Source organism: Hemiscyllium ocellatum, chromosome 1 (genome assembly GCF_020745735.1).
Source record: "Hemiscyllium ocellatum isolate sHemOce1 chromosome 1, sHemOce1.pat.X.cur, whole genome shotgun sequence".
Classification (NCBI taxonomy): Eukaryota; Metazoa; Chordata; class Chondrichthyes; order Orectolobiformes; family Hemiscylliidae; genus Hemiscyllium; species Hemiscyllium ocellatum.
Genome location: NC_083401.1, coordinates 23,994,656 through 24,018,955, shown reverse-complemented (window position 1 = coordinate 24,018,955; position 24,300 = coordinate 23,994,656).

Genomic DNA, 24,300 nt, shown 5'->3' with positions numbered 1-24,300 from the left:
AGGGTAAGGATGAGGTTATATCTTAAGAGATCTGGCAGTTCCATTGTGCTATGAAAGCAATTGAATTTTAGTCTAATATTAATTAAATATACTGTGTAGAAATATTCAGAGTAAGGTAAATACATTTCATCTTAGAAGAGAGTATGTAAATAGAATGAGTCATCGTGTGGCTGCAAGATAAAGGGGGAGTGTTTACTTCCAAGGTCAGGTCAAGTAAACACTGCCCCTCTATCTTGGAGCTGCACTAAGAGAAACACTTCACCTGGTGAAGGAGCAGTGCTCCAAAAGCTTGTGACTTCAAATATACCTGGTGAAGTATAACCCAGTTTTGTGTGACTTCTGACTTGTTTTACAACCTGCTGGCTAAATAATTCTAGCATTAGGTCTAACCATCTAACATTTTTGTACTGATGTTACAAATTTTATAACAATTTGTAAAAATTGATTTTTTTTGCATGTCCAGTAATGCGATTAGAAATATATATAAAACATAATTTTAAGAAGTCCTTAAGTGATAGGTAAGCATAATATGAGGAGAAAGACACTGCTCACAACTTATTAGCTTAAGTAGACTGCGAACAGTTCTGGTCACCACATTACCAAAAGGATGTGGATGCTTTGGAGAGGGTGCAGAGGAGGTTCACCAGGATGTTGCCTGGTACGGAGGGTGCTAGCTACGAAGGCAGGTTGAGTAGATTAGAATTATTTTCATTAGAAAGACAGAGGTTGATGGGAGACCTGACTGAGGTCTACAAAATCATGAGAGGGATAGACAGGGTGGACAGCAAGAAACTGACTCCCAGAGTGGGGGACTCAATTACTGGGAGTCATGAGTTCAAGGTGAGAGGGGAAAAGTTAAAGTTAAAGGGTAAGTTCTTTACGAAAGGGTGGTGGGTGCCTGGAAGGCATTGCCAGTAGAGGTGGTAGAGACTGGCACAATAGCATCATTTAAGACGTATCTAAACAGATACATGAATGGGCAAGGAGCAGTGGGGTACAGATCCTTCGAAAATAGGTGACAGCTTTAGATAAAGGATCTGGATTGGTGCAGGCTTGGAGGGTCAACGGGCGTTTTTCTGTGCTGTAATTGTCTGTTCTTTTTCTTCGTGACAATACTTAGGCTTTCAGAGGTGCATTTTGTCCTGATGTTTTTTTTTGAAGAGAGATATGAAGGCAAGGGTACCAAGCAGTTTACTCCGAGCCACTCAAGTAAACTGTTTGAGAGTTGCTGGGATTTTTAAAAAGTTGGAACAATAGAAGCAGCCTGAATGGATAGAGTCAAGCTCCCAGAGAACCAGGATTTTTAGTTTTTAGTTTCAGAAGCAGTTGCTGGGTCTTGAAGCTGGAAGGGAACTGCAGTATATTGTGCCCTGCTACTCACTCTCTCAGATGTTGAAATGCCCATCAGCCATGATTGAATGGCGGAGTGGGCTCGATGGGCCAAATGGCCTTACTTCCACTCCTATGTGTTATGGTCTTATGTTTTTCCTCCTGGACTGGAGAATTGCCTGTGACAATCTATTTTTCTGAACTTGCTATTTTCAAGGGTCTGCTTATGGGATGTTTCTATATTGCAACAGTTAATTAGTAAGAGTTGATAATCCATTATTCTGATAAGTTTTTCAATAGAGTTAAATTATTCCGATGTCTTCTTTCTTTTGTTGTATTTTAACTATGCTGTATAAATAAAGTGTGTTTTGCTTCAAATTTGGTAGTTTGACCAGTTGAATTGCAACACCATACAATTACCTATAAAATAAGAAATAGGATAAATAGACAAAATCTTTTCCCTGGGGTCGGGGAGTCCAGAACTAGAGGGCATAGGTTTAGGGTGAGAGGGGAAAGATATAAAAGAGACCTATGGGGCAACTTTTTCACAGAGAGAGTGGTATGGGTATGGAATGAACTGACAGAGGAAGTGGTAGAGGCTGGTACAATTGCAACATTTAAGAGGCATTTGGATGGGTATATGAATAGGAAGGCTTTGGAGGGATATGGGTGTGTGCTGGCAGGTGGGACGAGGTTGGGTTGGGATATCTGGTCGGCATGGATGGGTTGGACTGAAGGGTCTGTTTCCATGCTGTACATCTCTATGACTCTATGATCTGTTCCATAACAATAATGATACAACTTTATATATAACTACGCTATATTAGAACTAATATAATGAATCTTATAGCAATTAGTAGGTATTAATAACTTTCCCGTGATTAGGAAATATAAGATGTGTAATAGAATTTGATAAGGATAGCTACGAATGCAATTTGTGCAATCCTTAGAGATAAGCAAGTCTGGGAAATGTCTGAAAAAAAAAGTATAACCATTAATAATGGATTGTAGATCAATGGGGTATATTGTATGACCCCATGGCCTGACAATAACATTGTCTGGTAAACATTGTGAGATAATGGGGAACCTAGGGCTGTCCATCATTGATCAAGTTTTTTGCAGAATTGGGAGTACAGAAAAAGGGGGAACAAACACAATGACAATGCTGCATGTTGTTATCATAATGCAAAACGTATAAAAATGGTGTATCCCTCTGGGGAAATCAGCGTGTCATTGACCTGTTCCCTGATCTAAACTGTGTTTATGAGGGCACGACTGGGCCCCACATGAAAGCCAGATTTGGTGCAGTCTATGGCCTTTCCCACATCTGGATAGGCTTTCTTCCCTAGAGCATAGGAGGTTAACGGGTAACAATATAGAGGTCTATAAAATCATGAGAGTCATAGCTAAGGTGAATAGCGAAGGTCTTTTTCCCAGGGTAGGGGAATTCAAAACTAAGGACATAGATGTAAGGTAAAAGGGTAAATATTTAAAAGGGATCTAAGGGGCAACTCTTTCATACAAGGGGTGGTGCGTGTATGGAATGACCTGCCAGAGGAAGTATATATTTAAACATAGGTATAGTTACAACATTTAAAAGACATTTGGACAGATACATGAATAGGGAAGGTTTAGAAGGATAAGGGATAAATGCAGGCAAATGGGACAAATTTAATTTGGGAAACCTGGTTGGTATAGATGAGTTGGACCGAAGAGTCTGTTTTGGTGCTAAATGACTCTTTGACTTTAATAAATCCTTATTTCAGTTTTAAGGACCATTTTTACCAAATAGCTCCTCTCTCCCACTGAAAGAATTGGCTGTGCTGGTGTACAGTTCTACAGTACCATACTTGTTCTAGTATCTTGCCTCGTCTTTATGATGGAGGTACCAGTGTTGAACTGGGGTGGACAAAGTTAAAAATCAGATGAAGCACTTTTGCTAGAAGCGTCGACTTTCCTGCTCCTCAGATGCTGCCTGACTGGCTGTGCTTTTCCAGCACCTCACTAATCTTGACTCTAATCTCTAGCATCTGCAGTACCCACCTCCGCCAAAGTTAAAAATCACACAACACTAGGTATAGTCCAACAGGTTTATTTGGAAGCACCAGCTTTTGGACCGCTGCTCCTTCATCAGGCCCAAAACCACCTGATGAAGAAGCAGCACTCCAAAAGATAGTGCTTCTAAATAAACTGTTGGACTATAACCTGGTGTCATCTTTATGATGATACGGACACTGAGTAGTGACCAGCTATCTGATCATGGAGGGCATCACACGGAGACATTTTTGACGTCTTCTGAGATTCATTCACTTGCCAGCAGAGTAACTGCATGGTGATTAGGATTGGAAGTTCATTTCATCATTTTCACACCTATTGTCCAATAAAAAAATAACAGCAATAACTGGGACCAGACAACTAAGGGAAAACCTGGTCTCAACCCCATTAAAATGTTGTTATTTGGGAATTTCAATTTCGCTTCATTCCATTTTTTTCTCTCTCAGTAATTTTGAGACAAGATTGAACATGACGTCATAAATTCATACAGTTATACAGCATGGAAACAGATCCTTCGGTCCAACCAGTCCATGCCAAACAGAATCCCAAACTAAACTAGTCCCACCTGCCTGCTCCTACCCCATATTCTGCCAAACCTTGCCCATTCATGTACTTATCCAAATGTCCTTTAAACATAATAGTACCAACATCCACCACTTCCTCAGGAAGTTCACTCAACACACAAAACCACTTTCTGTGTTAAACATTTGCCCCAATGCCTTTTTTTAAAGTCTCTTTCCTCACACCTTAAAAATGTGCCCCCTAATCTTGAAATCCCCCATGCTAAGGAAAAGACAACTACCATTAACTCTATCTATACCCCCCCATCATTATTTTATAAACTTCTATAAGGTGGCCTCTCAACCTCCTACACTCCAGTGAAAAAAGTCCAAACCTATCCAGCATTTCTTTATCACTCATTCCTTCAATACCTGGCAACATCCTGGTAAATCTCTTCTGAACCCTCTAGAGCTTAATAATATACTTCCTATAATTGGGAGACGAGAACTACTCCTGATTGGGTTCCACTTGGTAGTCCTGTGCAGCTTTACCACACACAATGCAAATCCAAAACCGCACAAAAATTATTCCTCTGTGTGTTCTTCAATGTTGGCTTGATTCTCTGCTCAGTAAAAAAGTAAACACTAGGGGGAGACCTTTCTCAGCTTCTCTGTATGATGGCCAGAGAGGCACCGAATAAATTCGTGTTCAACCACTCCTGTACAATAAATCAGGAGTGGCCGCTCAGACGAGCTTAATTCAGCAGCTTTGAACATTGAATTGTGATGCCACAAAATCAACAAGCATCCTGTCCCACCAAACCAACAATAATATCTCCCAAAAATCAAAGTACTGTTTCGTGGGTTGTGGAAGTGAATGAAATTTGAGCTGTAATGACAAAGGGGAAGGTGGGGCTGGGGGGGGATGGGATCTTGTGGTTTGAGTTTTGTTCTTTCATGGCAATAACTAAAACTTGAGCAAATCCCAGAGCAAGGAGTTGACCTCGACTGAGTGCAAACTGGAACATTCTAAGGTCAAATACTACATGCTGAAGGATATACTAAAACTTGGAGCAACCAATGGGGAAAGACTGCTGTCTACAGCATTTCTACTGAAGTACCAATGTGGGTCCGTTAGTCATCAGATCCTCATGTTGCCTCAATATATGTAAATATAGTACTGCATGAGCAAGAAATGCTTTTGGTTTTTACAACTTTAGGGAATGTCAAATTCCAATGTTTGTTTTTCTTGATACGCAAAGACTTTACAGAACTTCTTTAGCACCTGGGAATGGAGATTTGTTTTAATGAACAAAGTATATTTTTCTAATAAAATGTTATCTGAAATTAACAGGTGTTTGCATCTTGCTAAACACAAATGTACAATCCTCACCACATATTACACTCATACAGGCAGACGGCAATATTGATCAACCCACACATCATCACCATAGAGGTCAAGATTGAGCTTACTATGAAGGACCTCCTTCTCAATCTCTCTCCTTATCTCAGGTGTGGTGACCCCTGAGTTAAACCACCACCATCAGACATCTCTCTCTCTTTCTGTAATGAGAGAGCAGCTGTATGGTCCCCTGCAACTATGACAATTTTTGCCTTTTACCTCCAGGAGTCAAGGCATCACTTATATGAAGTGCACAGACAATGTTGAGGACTCAGTTAGCTCTTGATACCTCCTTTTTAAAACCTTAACACACCGGTTCACATGGTTCCCCTGTTTGTGTGAATTTCTTATGCACTGTGGTTCTCAATTACAAATTGTTCTGAGTTGTCTGATGACAGAAAGGAGGACATTGAGAATAGAAACTAATCAAAGAAATGTTGGAACCAGACATGATAAACAGTTGGTTTGAGTGGCATCATGAAGTTACTTGATCTGACTATTTTAGGATACATGATACCGAGTGGAAATAAATTAACATTGAGATGCTTGTGATCAATTTTTTGTCAATGAACCAGAGTATATTTTACTGCCCACTGCTAATGATTTGATTTTTCTTGGTAACGTATACTTAATTACAGCGAAAAGCTTTGTTTGTGAGCAATACAGGCAGGTCGTAGTAAGCAAAGACATACAGATCATAGATGCTTAGACAGAGTGAGGCATACAGGTTATGTGAGGGGTGTGTGAAACAAAATCAACTTTAACAAAATCATCGTTATTTGCAATTAGAGAATTCATTTATCAGTTGAATAACAGCAGGGGAGAAGCTGTTCCTGAACCTGCTGGTGCACATGTTCAAGCTTCTGGATCTTCTGCTTGATGAAAGAGGTTATAGGAAAGCATTACCGGGGTGGGAGGGGCCTTGGATGATGTTGGCAGCCTTTCCATAGTAATGAGAAATGTAAATAGAGGCAATGGATGGGATGTTGGCTTCTGTGTTGGTCTAAACAACATTCTGTAGTTTCTTATGTTCCTGGGCAGAGCAGTTGCTGTATCAGGCCATTTACACCCGGAAATGGTACATCTGTAAAAGTTGGTGAGAATCCTTTTGGATATACCAAATTTCCTGAGTCACCTGAGGAAGAAGAGGGATTGTTGTGCCGTCTTGACAGTTGTATCTATTTGGGAAGTCCAGGACAGATTGTCGGTTACTGTCACTCCAAGCAACTTGAAGCTCTCAACCCTCTCCAACTCAGCTCTGTTGATGTCGATGGGGTTATGTTCTCCTCCTTTCTTCCTGAAGTCAATGAGCAGTTCTTTAGTGTTGCCAACATTGAGAGAGAGAGAGATTGTTCTCATTGCACCCTCCATCTGCTTTCTGTATTCTGACTCATTGTCATTTGATATTTGTGCTATGACAGGTGGTGTCGTCAGCAAACTTGTAAACAGTATTCATTCGAAATTTAGTCACACAGTTGTGGGTGTACAGGGAGTACAGTAAGGAGCTAGGGATGCACCCTTGTGTGTGTGTGTGTGTGTGTGAATGGGAGGGGGGGTGTTGCAGAGTTGAGTGTTATTGTGGGGAGGAGATGCAGATACCTACCTTCACTGATTGTGGTCTGTGGGTCAGGAAGCTGAGGATCCAGTTGCAGAGGGCAGCACCAAGACCTAGGTCTCAGAGTTTTGAGATCAGTCTGGAGGGGATAATGGTGTTGAAGGCAGAGCTGCAGTCAATGAGCAGGAGTCTGACGTAGGTGTCCTTGTGGTTCCAGGGATGAGTGCAGGGCTAGGGAAATGGCATCCGCTATGGACCTGTTATATCAGTAGGCAAATTGTAGGGGATCAAGGCAGGCTGGGAGGCTTGAGTTGATGTGGGCCATGACTATGATGTGAATTTGCATCCAGCAGAGTATTTTACATTATCTCCAATTACATAAGCCATGGATTTCATGGTATTGAAGAATCCAACAAAAGTTTACTGCAACACACTATTCCGTGTGGGTGGCACAGTGGCACAGTGGTTAGCACTGCTGCCTCACAGTGCCTGTGACCCAGGTTCAATTCCCGACTCAGGCCACTGACTGTGTGGAGTTTGCACGTTCTCCCCGTGTCTGCGTGGGTTTCCTCCGGGTGCTCCGGTTTCCTCCCACAGTCCAAAGATGTGTGGGTCAGATGAATTGGCCATGCTAAATTGACCATAGTGTTAGGTAAGGGGTAAATGTAGGGGTATGGGTGGGTTGCGCTTCGGCGGGTCGGTGTGGACTTGTTGGGCCGAAGGGCCTGTTTCCACACTGTAAGTAATCTAATCTAAAAATTCCGTATTCCTCAGAATATAAGTGACTGGGCTAATGAAGATGTTAGATGACTTTATTGAGGCATGCTACCATTAGAATGCCATGCTTCAGATGATTTGACGTAACTTGTGGAATCAAATCTTGCTCCTTCCAGTCACATGCTATGATAGAGTGATGATATCATTAACATGTGACTTCAAGGTATACTGACCATGAGATGTAATACAACAGCAAATAGAGGACAAATCATGTAAACTCACTGTAACAGATGGGGACTGTAGGTAGAACAATAGATCCCTTTACATACTTTCATCCCTGGAACCATTGACCTGAATATTTCTGCACCTTTTCTAATGCTATCACAATCTTCCTGAAGTTTGGTGCCAAGAATTGGACGCAATTCTCCACTTCAGGTTGAATCACAGCTGCCTTGATTTTATACTCTGTTTCTCTACTTTCAAAGTCCAGAATAACATGGTTCTTTAAAACACTCTTAGGCTGTCCCATCACATTAAACAGGCAACATGATCAGATTTCTTTGCTCATGCACCCACTTTAGAACTGCGCTCTTTATTTTCCATTGCCTCTCATTCTCCCTCCAAAAATGCACCACCTCATCTGTATTATGATTCATTTGACACGTTTCCATCCATTCCGCCTGCCTATGTTCTCTTCACAGTTCATAACAGTTCCAGGTTTTCTGTCATTTCCCCTCCCCCCACCTTGTCTCAGTCGGTTCCCTCAACTCAGCACCGCCCTCCTAACCTGCAATCCTCTTCCTGACCTCTCCGCCCCCACCCCACTCCGACCTATCACCCTCACCTTGACCTCCTTCCACCTATCCCACCTCTATCGCCCCACACCAATGTTTAGGTCTACAACATGGATTACGGAAGGCAGTCGGCCTTTTGGGGAACTCATTGTCATATCTTGCCTGTCTGAAAAGCAGCAATTCACCATGACTCTCTATTTTCTGTCACTCAACCAATTTCCTGCTCCTCAGATGCTGCCTGAACTGCTGTGCTCTTCCAGTACCACTGATCCAGAACCTGGTTTCCAGCATCTGCAGTCATTGTTTTTACCCAATTTCATATATATTCTGCTTTTCGCTTTGTGGGTTCTGAGTTGCTGATGAATCTTTAATGTGGCAATCTATCTAATCCGCTTGGATGTCCATGCACATCACTTCTCGTATCAATGCCTCTCATCAAAAGTATCCATCAAATTATTCACCTTTAACAAATCTATGGTGGCTTTCCTTAACTGATCCTTTCTTTTCAAAGTGACTGTTAATTTTGTCCTGGGCTTATAGCTTTCCAGTCATTTTTTTTTACAATGATTTGGAGGAACAAAGCAAATGCCTAAATTTGCAGATGACCCAGAAATAGGTGGAAACACAGGTTGCAAGAGGGATACAAACAGTATACTGAGAGATATCGATAGGTTATGTTAGTGGGCAATAAGTTGGCAAATGGAATATAATGGGGGAAATGTTTGTTCCTTTTGGATGGGAGACAAAAAAAGAGTATTATGTAAATAGAGAAAAGCTACAGCGTGAAAGGACTTGGTGATACTTGTGCATGAAACACAGAAAGCTAGCACACACGACAGCAGGTAACCAGGTAGGCTAATGGAATGTTGACCCTTATTTCAAGGGGGTTGGAGTATAAATATAGGGAGGTTTTATTACAACTGTACAAGGTGCTGGTGAAACCATATCTGGAGTATTGTGAGCAGCTTTGGTCACCTTACTTAAGAAAAGATGTTTCATTGGAGGTAGTTGAGAGAAGGTACACAAGGATGGTCCGTGGTATGGTGGGATGGTCTTGTGAGTAAAGGCGAAGCAGTTTAAAACTCTACTCACGGGAGTTTAGAATGTGCGGTGAAACATATCGCACTCCTAAGGGATGTTTCCCCTCATGGGAGAGTCTAGGGCCAGAGGGCACAGTCTCAGAATAGAGGGGCACCAATTTATAGAGTCATAGAGTCCTAGAGATATACAGCATGGAAACAGGCCCTCTGGTCCAATGCGTCCATGCCAACCAGATATCCTAACCTAATCTAGTCCCATTTGCCAGCACTTGGCCTATATCCCTCTAAACCTTTCATATTCATGTATCCATCCAGATGTCTTTTAAATGTTGTAATTGTACCAGCCTCCACTACTTCCTCTGGCAACTCATTCCATACACACACCACCCTCTGTGTGAAACAGTTGCCTCTTAGATCCCTTTTAAGTCTTTTACCCTCTCACCCCTAAACCTATGCCTTCCAATTCTGGACTCCCCCACCCCAGGGAAAAATCCTTGTCTGTTTATCCTATCCACACCCCTTATGACTTTATAAACCTCTGTCAGGTGTCAGCCTCCGATACTCCAGGGAGAACAATCCCAGCCTATTCAGCCTGCCTCTGTAGCTCAAATTCTCCAACCCTGGCAACATCCTTGTAAATCTTTACTGAACCCTTTCGAATTTCACAACATCTTTCCAATAGGATAGAGACCAGAATTGCATGCAATATTCCAAAAGTGACCTAACCAATGTCTTGTACAGCCACAACATGACCTCCCAACTTCTGTACTCAATGTTCTGATCAATAAAAGAAAGCATACCAAGCACCTTCTTCACTATGCTATCTACCTGTGACTCTACTTTCAAGGAGCTATGAACCTGCATTCCAAGGTCCCTTTGTTCAGCAACACTCCCCAGGACCTTACCATTAAGTGCATAAATCCTGCACTGATTTGCTTTTCCAAATGCAGCATCTCCTATTTATCTAAATTTAACTCCATTTGCCACTCCTCAACCCATTGGCCAATCTGATCAAGATCCCGTTGTACTTTGAGGTAACCTTCTTTGCTATCCACTGCACCTCCGATTTTAGTGTCTTGTCACAGAGAGCTGTAGGGGCAGAGTCTTTATGTGTATTTAAGGCTGATACAAACAGATTCTTGATCAGTAAGGAAATTAAGGGTCAATTGAAGATGTGACAAAGAAGATTGATGAAGACAGAGTAGCAGATGTTGTCTATATGGACTTCAGCGAGGTATTTGACAAAGTTCCATATGTTAGATTGGTTATTAAGGTTAGATCACATGGAATCCTGAGAGAGTTAGCCATTTGGATACAAAACTGGCTCAGAGTTAGGAGATAGATGGTGCTGGTGGAGGGTTGTTCTTCAGCTTGGAGGCTGATGAGCCTTAAGGATCAATGCTAGTCCATTGCTATTTGTCATTTATATAAATGATTTTGATGCAAATAGTGGAGGGGTGGTTAGTAAGTTTGCAAATGACACCAAAATTAGTGATATAATGGACAGCGAAAAAGGTTTTTTTTAGAGTATAACAAGACTTTGATCAAATGGGCCGATGGGCCGAGGAGAGGCAGATGGAGTTTACTTTTGATAAATGTGAGGTGTTGCATTTTGGAAGACAAATCAGGGCAGGACTTATACATATAATGGTAAGGCTCTGGGGAGTGTTGCTGAACAAAGAGACCTTCGGCTGCAGGTTGAAGGTGGAGTCACAGGTAGACAGGATAGTGAAGAAGGCATTTGGTACGCTTGCCTTTACTGGTTAGCGCATTGAGTATAGGACTTGAGAGATCATGTTGCAGCTATACAGGACATTGGTTTGGCCACTTTTGGAAATCAGCATTCACTTCTGGTCTCCCTGATGCAAGAAGAATGTTGTTAAACTTAAAAGGCTGCAGGAAATATTTACAAAAATGTTGCTGGGGCTAAAGGGTTTGAGCAATAGGGAATGGGCTGGAGCTATTTTCCCTGCAGTGTCAGAGGCTCAGTGGTGACCTTATGGAGGTTTATAAAGTTATGAGGGACATAGATAAGATGAATAGTCAAGGGCCTTTCCCCAGGTTAAGGGAGTCCAAAACTAGAGGGCATAGGTCTAAAGGGAGAGACCAAAGGGGCAACGTTTTCATGCAGAGGGTGGTGTGTGTATGGAATGAGCTTCCAGAGGAAGTGGTGGAGCTGGTACAATTACAACATTTAAAAGGCATCTGGATAGGAACATGAATGAGAAGAGTTTAAAGGGATATGGGCCAAATGCGAGCAAATGGGACTAGGTAAATTTAGGCTATCAAGTCAGCCTGAATGAGTTGGACTGAAGAGTCTGTTTCCATGGTGTACATCTCTGTGACTCTATAGCTGTGAAGAATGGCAGATCATTCCAATCGAATGATCCTATTGAACGGCCGAGCAGCCTATTCCTGTTCCTGTTTATTACTGTCTCATGTTCCTATGAAGCCTATAGTTGCTGGATTTATCTTTCCACAACTTCTTTGAACAAGAATGTAACAGTTGCAAAACTCCAGTCCTTTGACACCAACCTTGTATATAAGGAGGGCAATTACAACCAGTGTCTATGCAATTTCCACCAGCTTATATAAGGCCAAGTTGCTGAATATATTCAAGAAGGAGATAGAGTTAAAGCAGCCATGATTATATGTGGGCTCGAAGGCCATCTCCTGGCCATAGTTTCTGTGTTTCCATGTTTCTCTCAATGTCATTAACATTCAATCTTACAATGTGCTAATTACTAGCAAAACTATCATTAATTGCTCATTTCTCACTGACCTTGAGCAGATGGTGCTGTTCTGCAAACAACTGAGTATATTTTTTATTCTTTCACAGAATGTGGACGTCTGTGCCCTGGTAAGAGTAGAAGTGTTAGCCCACTAGTCAACCTCAAACTGAGTGACTTCTTCAGCCATTTCACAAAAGGAGAGAGAAAACACTGAAAGACTTCAGAATGCTTTTGGGTTTAGAATAATCAGGAATCAATTTTACCTTAGGAAACACTCAAAATGTTTTGAGCGAGTTCAAGGCAGATCTGACTGGTGTCAGATGTCAGTCCAGTCTCTCCAAGCAAAACAAAATTATCCAGAGCAGTTAAGGGAATACCATAGAACATAGAATATTACAGCGCAGTATAGGCCCTTCAGCCCTCAATGTTATGCCGACCTGTGGAACCAATCTGAAGTCTATCCAATCTAAACTATTCCATTTTCATCCACATGTTTATCCAGTGACCATTTAAATGCCTTTAAAGTTGGCAAGTCTACTACGTTGCAGGCAGTGCATTCCATGCCCCTCCTACTCTGAGTAAAGAAACTACTTCTGACATCTGTCCTATATCTATCAGCCCTCAATTTAAAGCTATGTCCATTTGTGCTAGCCATCACCATCCGAGGAAAAAGGCTCTCACTGTCCATTCCGCCTAACCTTCTCATTATCGTATGTGTCTCAACCTTCTTCTCTCAAATAAAAACAGCCCCAAGTCCCTCAGCCTTTCCTCACAAAGCTTTCCTTCCAGTTGTACAGCTGCAGCATGACCTTGTGGCTCCAAAACCCAACGCTCTACCAATAAAAGCTAATACACTGTATACCTACTTAACAAGCCCATTAACCTAGGAGGCAACTTTCAGAGATCTGTGTTCATGGATCTCTCTGCTCATCTACACTGCCAAGAATCTTACCATTAACCCAGAACTCTGTATACCTGTTGCTCCTTCCAAAGTAAATCACCTCACACTTTTCTACATTAAAGTCCATTTGCCACCTCTCAGCCCAGCTCATCAGCTTATCTATGTCGCTCTGTAACCTGCAACATCCTTCGGCACTATCCACAACTCTACCAACCTTAGTGTCATCCACAAATTTACTAACCAATCCTTCTACGCCCTCATTCAGGTCATTTATAAAAATGACAAACAGTAGTGGACCCAAAATAGATCCTTGTGGTACACCACTAGTAACTAAACTCCAGGATGAATATTTCCCATCAACCACCACTCTCTGTCTTCTTTCAGCTAGACAATTCCTGATCCAAACTGCAAAATTACCCTCAACCCCATGCCTCCGTATTTTGTGCAATAGCCTACTATGGGGAACTTCATCAACCACCTTACTGAATCCAAAACACCACATCAGCCAATTTACCCTCATCCACCTGTTTGGTCACTTTCTCAAAGAACTCAATAAGGTTTGTGAGGCACAACCCACGCTTCACAAAACCATGTTGGCTATCCCTAATAAACTGGATGTTCTAGATAATTATAAATCCTATCCCTTATAACCTTTTCTAATACTTTACCCATAAACGAAGGAAGGCTCACTGTGGTCTATATTTATCAGAGTTGTCTCTACCCCCATTCTTGAACAAGGGGGCAACATTTGCTATCCTCCAGTCTTCTGGCACTATTATTGTAGACAGTGACAACAAAGATCAAAGCCAAAGGCTTGGTAATCTCTTCCCTAGCTTCCCAGAAAATCCTAGGATTAATCCCATCCAGCCCAGGGGATTTATCTAATTTCATACTTTCCAGAATTGCTAACACCTCCTACTTGTGAATCTTAACCCCGTTTCGTCTAGTATGCTGTATCTCAGTATTCTCCTCGGCAACGTTATCTTTTTCCACTGTGAATACAGATGAAAATTTCATTTAGCGCTTCCCTTATCTCCTCAGACTCCACACACCTTTTCCCACTACACTAATCTTACCCTAGTCATCCTTTTATTCCTGATATGCCTATAGAAAGCTTTGAGTTTTCCTTAATTCTATCTGCCAACAACTTCTCATGTCCCCTCTTGGTTCTTCTTAGCTCTCTCTTTAGATCTTTCTGGTTAGCTTGTAACGCTCAAGCACCCTAACTGAGCTTTCACATCTCATCCTAATATAAGCCTTGTTCATCCTCTTGTTAGGAGATTGAAATTCTTTAGTAAACCATGCCTCCCTCACTCGACCACTTCCTCCCTGCCTGACAGGCACATACTTATCAAGGACACATATTTACTGTTCCTTAAATAAGCTCCAGATTTCAATTGTACCCATCCCTGTAGTCTCCTTCCCCATCCTATTCATTCTAAATCTTGTCTAATCACATCATAATTGCCATAACCCCAGGACTAACTCTTGTCCTGCAGTATATACCTATCCCTTGCCATCATTAAAGTAAACATAACTGAATTGTGGTCACTATCACCAAAGTGCTCACCTACCTTCAAATCTAACACCTGGCTGGGTTCATCACCCAGCAGCAAACCCGATGTAGCCTCGCTCCTGGTTGGCCTGTCTCAGGAAACCCTCCAGCACACATTGGACAAAAACTGACCCATCCAAAGTGTTCAAAATATAGTATTTCCAGTCAATATTTCAAAAGCTAAAGACCCCCCTCGCTCCCATCGAGAATCACGTTTCTGGAACTATTTGGAGGCCCATACAAAACTCCAACAGGGTGACCTCCCCTTTTCTGTTTCTAACCTCAGCCCATACTACTTCAGTAAACGTGTAGTCAAACGTCCTTTCTGCAACTGTAATACTGTCCTTGACCAACAATGCCACATCTGCCCCTCTTTTACCATCTTCTCTATTCTTACTGAAACATCTAAATCCTGGATGCTGCAACAACCATTCCTGTCCCTGCTCTATCCATGTCTCCAAAATGGCCACAACATCAAAGTCCCAGGTACCAACCCATGCTGTGAGTTCACCCACCTTATTCGGATGCTTCGGGTGTTGAAGTACACACACTTCAAACAACCACCTTCCTGCTTGCCGGTGCACTCTTGCAACCTTGAAACCTTATTTCTGGCCTCATTACTCTCAGTGTCCTGGACACTGGAACTACAGTTTAGGTTCCCAACTCTCTGCTGAATTAGTTTAATCCCTCCCAAAGAGCATTAGCAAATTCCCCCCCACCCCGAGGATATTGGTACCCCTCTGGTACAGGTATGGGCTATCCTGCTTGTGCAGATCCCACCTTCCCCAGAACGAGTCCTAATTATCTAGATATCCAAAACCCTCTCTCCTGCACCATCCCTGTAGCCACATGTTCAACTCCTTTCTCTCCCTCTTCCTCACCTCACGAGCAAGTGTCATGGGCAATAAACCAGAAGTAACAACTTTGTTTGTTCTAGCTCCAAGCTTTCAATCTAGCTCCCTGAATTTCTGCCTTAAATTCCCATCCCTTTTCCTACCTGTGTTGTTTGAACTATGTGGGCCACGACTTGTGGCTGTGCCCCCTCCCCCTCAAGGATCCCCAAAACACGATCCAAGTCAGAGAGTCATAGAGATGTACATCACAGAAATAGACCCTTTCGTCCAACTTGTCCATGCCAACCAGATATCCCAACCCTATCTAGTCCCACCTGCCAGCACTTGGCCCATATCCCTCCAAACCCTTCCAATTCATATACCCATCCAGATGCTTTTTAAATGTTGCAGTTGTACTAGCCTCCATCACTTGTTCTCATTTCATAAATGTACCACCCTGTGCGTGAAAACATTGCCCCTTAGGTCTGTTTTATATATTTCCCCTCTCACCCTAAACCTATGCCCTCTAGTTCTGGACTGCACCACCCCAGAGAAAAGACTGCCTATTTACTCTATCCATGCCCCTCATAATTTTGTAAACCTCTATAAGATCATCCCTCAGCCTCTGACACTCCAGGGAAAACAGTCTCATGGTATTCAACCTCTCCCTATAGCTCAAATCTTCCAACCCTGGCAATACCCTTGTAACTCGTTTCTGAACCCTTTCAAGTTTCACATCTTTCCGATAGGAAGGAGACCAGAATTGGATGCTATATTCCAAAAGTGGTCTATCCAATATCCTGTACAGCTGCAACATGACCTCCCAACCCCTGTACTCAATACTCTGACCAATAAAGGAAAGCATACCAAATGCCTCCTTCACTATCTCATCTACCTGTGACTCTGCTTTCATGGAGCTATGAATCTGCACTCCAAAGTCTCTTTACGCAGCAACACTTCCGAGTGTGTATACCATTAAGTGTACAAGTCCTGCTACGACTTGCTGTCCGAAAATGCAGCACCTTGCATTTATCTAAATTAAATTCCATCTGCCACTTGTCAGCCGTTGGCCCATCTGATCAAGATCCGGTTGTAGTCTGAACCTTGGCCCCCTGGAGGCAACACACCAACCGTGAGTCTCTCTTGTTCCCACAGAACCTCCTATCTGTCCCCCTAACTATGGAGCACCCAGTGACTTATGCTCTGGTCCTCTTCCTCCTTCTCTTCTGAGCAACAGGGACAGACTCTGTGCCAGAGACCTGTACCCCATTGCTTACGCCCGATAAGTTCCCCTGCCGCCCCACCTACCCCCACCCACCCCAACAGTATCCAAACTGATAGTTGTTATTGAGATGAACAGTCATTGTCTGCCGATTCCATTTCCGTCCCCTGACTGTAACTCATCTGCTTTATTCTTGTACCTGAGGTGTGACTACCTCCCTGTAACTTGAAAGGATTCAGAAAAGATTTACAAGGATGTTGCCAGGGTTGGAGGATTTGAGCTATAGGGAGAGCCTGAACAGGCTGGGGCTGTTTTCCCTGGAGCGTCGGAGGCTGAGGTTTACAAAATTTCAACCTTACTGCAAAGCCACTTCCAAGGATGCTTATCTTGAAGAAGTTCTCCTCCTCTCTTCCTGATGAAGGGCCATGACTTATGCCCAAAATGTTGATCCTCCTGCTCCTCTGATGCTGTCTGACCTGTTGTGCTTTTCCAGCACTACACAACAGACAAGTTGCAGTATGGATTTGACAAACATAGTCTAAAGTGATGGGGATACCTTCCAACTTTACTCTGATTCCCTCATTAGATCCAAAATGGAATCACATTAGACTCAGGAATTTATAGACGAAATAAATGAATTTTTGCCAGTTTGGCTGAGAATGAGCTATGTAGGTCTCAAATGCTTGGCTAAGGTGGACATTTGACATCTTGTCTCCTACTGTATGGGCCATTTTATTCCTGTTGTGTTATGTGTAAAAATCTTTTTTCAGAACATTAAGCCTGACTCGTTCATAAATCTGTTCATGTTCCATAACCTTCCCGAAAATCCCTTAGACGGTGGTTTCCAAACCCATGACCAATCCCATCCAGAAGGATAGAAGGACAAGGGCAGAGATTACTTGGGAGTTTAACCCCCTGCAATTCTCCGCTAAGTCACTTATTATCCTGACTTGGAAACATGGACCTTGAAGTGTAGGTTCATAGTTCCTTGAAAGTGTAGTTGCAGGTAGATAGAATAGAACAAAGAACATAGAAAACTACAACACAGGAACAGGCCTTTCAGCCCTCCAAGCCTGCAGTGATCCAGATCCTCTCAACCTGTCGCCTATTTTCTCCCTCTGCTCCCTGCCCACTCATGTCTGTCTAGATACATCTTAAATGGCACTTTCATTCCCACGTCTACCATCTCCGCTGGCAACGTTTCCCAAGCACCCACCACCCTCTGTGTCAAGAACTTTCCACGCATATCTCCCTTAAACTTTTTCCCTCTCACCCTGAACTCGTGACCGCTAGTAATTGAGTCCCCCACTCTGGGAAAAAGCTTCTTGTTATCCATCCTGTTTATATCTCTCATGATTTTGTCGGCCTCAGTCAGGTTCCCCCTCAACCTCTGTCTTTCTAATGAAAATAATCCTAATATACTCAATCTCTCTTCACAGCTAGCACCCTCCATACCAGACAACAACTTGGTGAACCTCCTCTGCACCCTCTCCAAAGCATTCACATTCTTTTGGTAATGTGGAGACTAGAACTGTACACAGTATTCCAAATGCGGCCAAACCAAAGTCGTATACAACTGTAACATGATCTGCTAATTCTTGTACTCAGTACCCCATCTGATGAAGGAACACATGCTGTATGCCTTCTTAAAAACTCTACCAACCTGCATTGCCACCTTCAGGGTACAAAGGACCTGAACACCCAGATCTCTCTGTACATCAGTTTTCCTCAGTGCTGTTCCATTTACTATATAGTTTGCTCTTGAAGTGGATCTTCCAAAATGCAGCACCTCGCATTTGGCCGGATTGAACTCCATCAGCCATTTCTCTGCCCAACTCTCCAATCTATCTATATTCTGCTGCATTCTCTGATAGTCCCCTTCACTATCTGCTACTCCACCAATTTTAATGTCATCTGCAAATTTGATAATCAGACCATCTATACCTTCCTCCAGATCATTTATGTATATCACAAACAGCAGTGGTCCCAACATGGATCCCTGTGGAACATCACTGGTAACAGTTCTCTATTTTGAGAAACCCCCTTCCACTACTACTCTCTATCTCCTGCTGCCTAGCCAGTTGTCTATCCATCTAGCTAGTACATCCTGAACCCCATGTAACTACACTTTCTCCACCATGGGGAACCTTATCAAATGTCTTGCTGAAGTCCATGTATATGACATTGACAGTCCTTCCCTCATCAATCAACTTTGTTACTTGATCAAAAAATTCTGTTAAGTTGGTAAGACATGACCTTCCCTGCCCAAAACCCTGTTGTCCATCACTGATAAGCCCATTTTCTTCCAAATATAAATAGACCCCATCCCTCAGTATCTTCTCCAGCAGCTTCCCTCACACTGACGTCGAGCTCACCAGTTTATAATTACCTGGATTATCCCTGCTACCCTTTCTTAAACAAGGGGGCAACATTAGCAATTCTCCAGTCCTCTGGGATCTCATCCATGTTCAAGGATGCTGCAAAGATATATATTAAGACCCCAGATATTTCCTCTCTCACTTCCCTCAGTAACCTGGAGAGATCCCATCTGGACCTGGGGACTTGTCTACCTTAATACCTTTTAGGATACCCTATACTTCCTGCCTCCATATGCCAACTTGACCTAGAATAATCAAAGATCTATCCCTAACCTCAACATCAGACATGAATACTAACACAAAGTACTCATTAAGTACACAGTGAAGAAGGTGTTTGGTATCCTTTATTAGTCAGTGCATTGTGTATAGGAGTTGGGAGATCATGTTGCAGCTGTACTGAACATTAGTTAAGCCACCTTTATATGTGCCATTCTGGTCTCCCTGCTATAGGAAGAATATTGTGAAACTTGAAAGGGTTCAGAAAAGATTGACAAAGATCTTGCCAAGCTTGGAGAGTTTGAGCTACAGGGAGAGGGTGAATAGGCTGGGGCTGATTTCCCTTGAGCGTTGGATGCTGAGGGATGACTTCATGGAGGTTTATAATATCATGAGGGGCATGGATAGGGTAAATTGACAAGGTCTTTTCTCTGGGGTAGGGGAGTCCAGAACCAGAAGGAATAGGTTTAAGGTGAGAAGAGAAAGATTTAAAAGGGACAAAAGGGGCAGCTTTTTCCTGCAGAGGGTGGTGTAGATATGGAATGAGCTGCCAGAGGAAGTGGCGGAGGCTGGTACAATTACAACATTTAAAAGGCATCTGAATGGGTATATGAATAGGAAGAGTTTAGAAATATACGCTAACAAATGGGACTAGACTAATTTAGGATAAATGGTCAGCATGGATGAATTGGACCGAAGGGTTTGTTTCCATTCTATACATCTTTATGATTCTAAGACTCTATATCACCATTCCTTCACTATCGCTGGGTCAAAAAATTAGAACTCCCTCCCCTGATTACGTATTGATGTGGAGATGCCAGTTTTGGACTAGGATGAACAAAATCCAAAGTCACGTAACATCAGGTTATAATCTAACAGTTTTATTTAAAATCACAAACTTTCAGAGTGCTGCTCCTTCATCACGTGAAGTCGCGAGAAGTGGACAGGCACAGAGTTTATATGCTGTTGGACAATAACCTGGTGTTGTGTGACTTAAGATTTAGTTATGTATTGTTATAATTCCAGCTGATAAAACTACAGGACAGGTCAGATCCCAGAATGTAATCTAATGTGTCAGATTATATTTTCTTTTCACATAATCTTGTAGTCTTTCACTAAAACATAAGCACAGTAGGCAGCTGGTTTGGTTTTAACAATAAAATAGATGCTTATTATACAAAAGAAATAGAAATGAAATAAAACAAACCCATCTATCTAAATATCACACAATTTGAAAGATTGCAAAATAAAATCAAAACTTCCAAAATCACATTACAGGTACTCAAAGACCAGAGAAATTTTCTTTTCTGATCAAATCTGTATATTTTACTGAACTGCTTCTTTTGAGTTCTGATCCAGTCAGCTCCACACAACTGAAATCTCAGATATTCTCAACTTTTCTCAACTTTGAATAACCAATTAAATTTAGAAGAAAACACTGTGGTCTGAAAGTTTTCACAAAATACACTCTCTTCATGAACTTATTGGGGAGCAGTTAGGAGAGAGGGAGAGAGGAGCGAGGGCTGCCAGGAAGGTAAATAGAGTCATAGAGACATTGAGATGTACAGTATGGAAACAGACCCTTCGGTCTAACCCGTCCATGCCGACCAGATATCCCAACGTGATCTAGTCCCACTTGCCAGCACCCAGCCTATATCCCTCCAAACCCTTCCTATTCATATATCCATCCAAATGCCTCTTAAATGTTGCAACTGTACCAGCCTCCACCACTTCCTCTGGCAGCTCATCTATTCACGTACCACCTCTGCGTGAAAAAGTTGCCCCTTAGGTCTCTTTTATATCTTTCCTCTCACCCTAAACCTATGCCCTCTAGTTCTGGACTCCCCAACCCCAGGGAAAAGACTTTGTCTATTTATCCTATCCATACCCCTCATAATTTTGTAAACCTCTATAAGGCATAAGCCCTTCAACATTGATTCTCCTGCTCCTTGGATGCTGCCTGACCTGCTGTGCTTTTCCAGCAGCACACTCTCGACTCTGAGCGCCAGCATCTTGCAGTCCTCACTTTCTCCTCCCTGCAACTTGTCAGTTATCAGCACTGACGTCCAATGTCAGTATAAACCTGATTTTTATTCTGATGGTTATTAACTTGCTAACGTGACCGCACATTATTATTTGGTAACACTCCTGTGAAAAGCCTTGAGACATTTTTCAACAATCAAGGTTGGAGAATAAAACGGTCAATGATGTTGGTGTGGTCACTGAATCACCAATAGCATTGGTCTCTCGTGGCATATATTAGGATTATTTATATACATGATATTTGTTTCATCTATATGTTAATTATTTGAGGTAAATGCTGAAAATCCTGAAGTGCTTATTAAAGTAAAAATCAAATTCTGTGCAAAGGTCTAGCCCTGGAAAGCCTCACTGTGAGTTAAAAGTATCTGTGTTCACTGAAGGTTTATATAGTTCAGAGTTCCACAAAAATACAGTGTGGTGGGAAGCCCACAGTAGAGGTCACATCTTGAGTGTTCATCACTCCCTGCCAATACCTTGGGGAAGGTCTAAGATAAGAGCCAATCACTACCCTTGCAGGGTGTTACTTGATGCAGGTGAGGAAGTTACCAGGCATGTGATTCAGGTACTGACAGAGAGCAGGAGAAGCAGGCCCAGTGCTATGGATACAGTTACTGCCTGGAATGGGAAAGGCTGTTACATGAACTCAATGTGTGGGATGAGGTAAGGAATCTCACAACCCAATTCAGACTACTCTCCTACGATATGTATATTTCAAAAACCTAACAACTTTTTTGTAAGTTTCTCCTCAAGGCTCAGTAAAGACACAGTCAAAAAGCTTAATCTCAGTTGGACAGATTGATGAATTTCCATATAATGACAGTGAATGTGAAATGATTATTAGTGAAAAATCTATTATGGAATTTTTACATGACAATTTCTTGCAGCTCCTTGAATTTGAAATGTCCTAATTCAGCCCATTATGTTTGAAGAAGAGGAACAGAAACAACACTCAAGTGCTTTCTGAATTACAGAATCCACAGTTCTTTTGTTTTTTAATCCAGGACAAAGTAAGCTGCTTGATTTATACCTCATTTTCCCCTTAAAAACTCACGCCCTCCACAGCCAATGCAGAGTGGCTACAGTGTGTGCCATCTACATGAAGCATTGCAACAACTCCCTGATGCTCCTTTGACAGTACCTGCTGCACCAGTGACCAGTTAGAAGGCTGAAGGCTGCAGATGCATAGGAACATCTTCATTTCTATGTTGCTTTCAACCCACAGTGATCCTGACTTGAAAGTTTTCACTGTTCCTTCAGTTCCATTTGGTCATATCCTGAAACTCTTTTGTTAATGGCATTGTGGGTCTACCTACACTGTATGGACTGCAGTAGTTCAAAAATACCACTGTGGGCATTGTTGCTAAGTTTACAGATGACACAGACACAGGTTGAGGGATAGTAGTGTTGATGAAGTTGGAGAAGGACTTGGACAGACTAGGAGAGTGAGCAAAAGAGATGGCAGAGATGGAATACAATGTGGGAAAGTGTGAGGTTATGCACTTGGTGGAAGAATAGAAGCCTAGACTATTTTCTAAATGCTAAAAGGCTTTAGGAGTCTGAAACACTTGGGGCTTGGGAGTCCTTGTTCAGGATTCTCTTAAGGTTAATATTGAGGTTCAGCTGGTAGTTAGGAAAGCAAACACAACATTAGCATTCATTTCAAGAGGGCTTGACTACAAGAGCAGATCATATCTCTTTTTGAATATTGTGATCAGTTTTGGGTCCCGTATCCAAGGAAGGATGTGCTGGTCTTGGAGGGGGTCCAGAGAAGGCTCACAAGAATGGTCTTGGGAATGAAGGGTTTGTCATACAAGGAGCGCCTGAGAACTCTTGGCCTGTACTTGAAGGATGAAGGCGTGTGGGTGTGGAATCTGATTGTAACTTACAGAATACTGAGAGGGATGGTTGAAGTGGATGTGGAGAAAGTTTTAACATTAGTAGGAGACACTAGAACCCAAGGGCACAGCCTTAGAGTGAAGGGGCAACCCTTTAGAACTGAGATGATAAGAATTCTTTCCAGCCAGTAGGGGATGAATCTGTGGAACACCTTGCCACAGAGGGCTATGAAGGCAAAGTCATTGAATGTATTTAAGACAGAGATAGATATGTTCTTGATTAGTAAAGGGATCAAAGGCTATGGAGAAATGGCAGGAGAATGGGATTGAGAAAGGAGCACCTCATCTTCCGTTTGGGAACCCTCCAACCACAAGGAATGAACTCAGAGTTCTCCAGTTTCCTCATTTCCCCTCCCCCCACCTTGTCTCAGTCAGTTCCCTCAACTCAGCACCGCCCTCCTAACCTGCAATCTTCTTCCTGACCTCTCCGCCCCCACCCCACTCCGGCCTATCACCCTCACCTTGACCTCCTTCCACCTATCACATTTCCATCGCCCCTCCCCCAAGTCCCTCCTCCCTACCTTTTATCTTAGCCTGCTTGGCACACTCTCCTCATTCCTGATGAAGGGCTTATGCCCGAAACGTCGAATTTCCTGTTCCTTGGATGCTGCCTGACCTGCTGTGCTTTAACCAGCAACACATTTTCAGTTGAGAAACATATCAGCCATAATCAAATGGTGGAGCAAACACAATGGGCAAAATGGTCCAATTCTGCTCCTACATTTTATGGTCTTACAGACTTTTCAAGGGCAACTTGGAATGGGCAATATATTACAAAATATTGTAAATATTTTTCAAACAACCTGTTCAGAGACTTTATAGCATACTTCTGGAGCAGATGGTACTTGAAGTCAGGCCTCCTTATCCAGATGTCAGGATATTTCAGTCATAGAGTTATACAATACAGAAACATGTCCTTTGGCCCACCATGTTTGTGGTCCAACAAGCACCAAACTACACTTATCACATTTACCTGCACTTGGGGCATAATCCGCTGTGCCCTGGCATTTTAAGTGCTCATTCAAATGTTTCTTAAATGTTGCAAGAGTACTTGCCTCCACCAACCTCTCAGGCAATACATTCCGTATTTCTATCACCCTCTGGATGAAAATAAATTTCTCGCATCTTCTGTA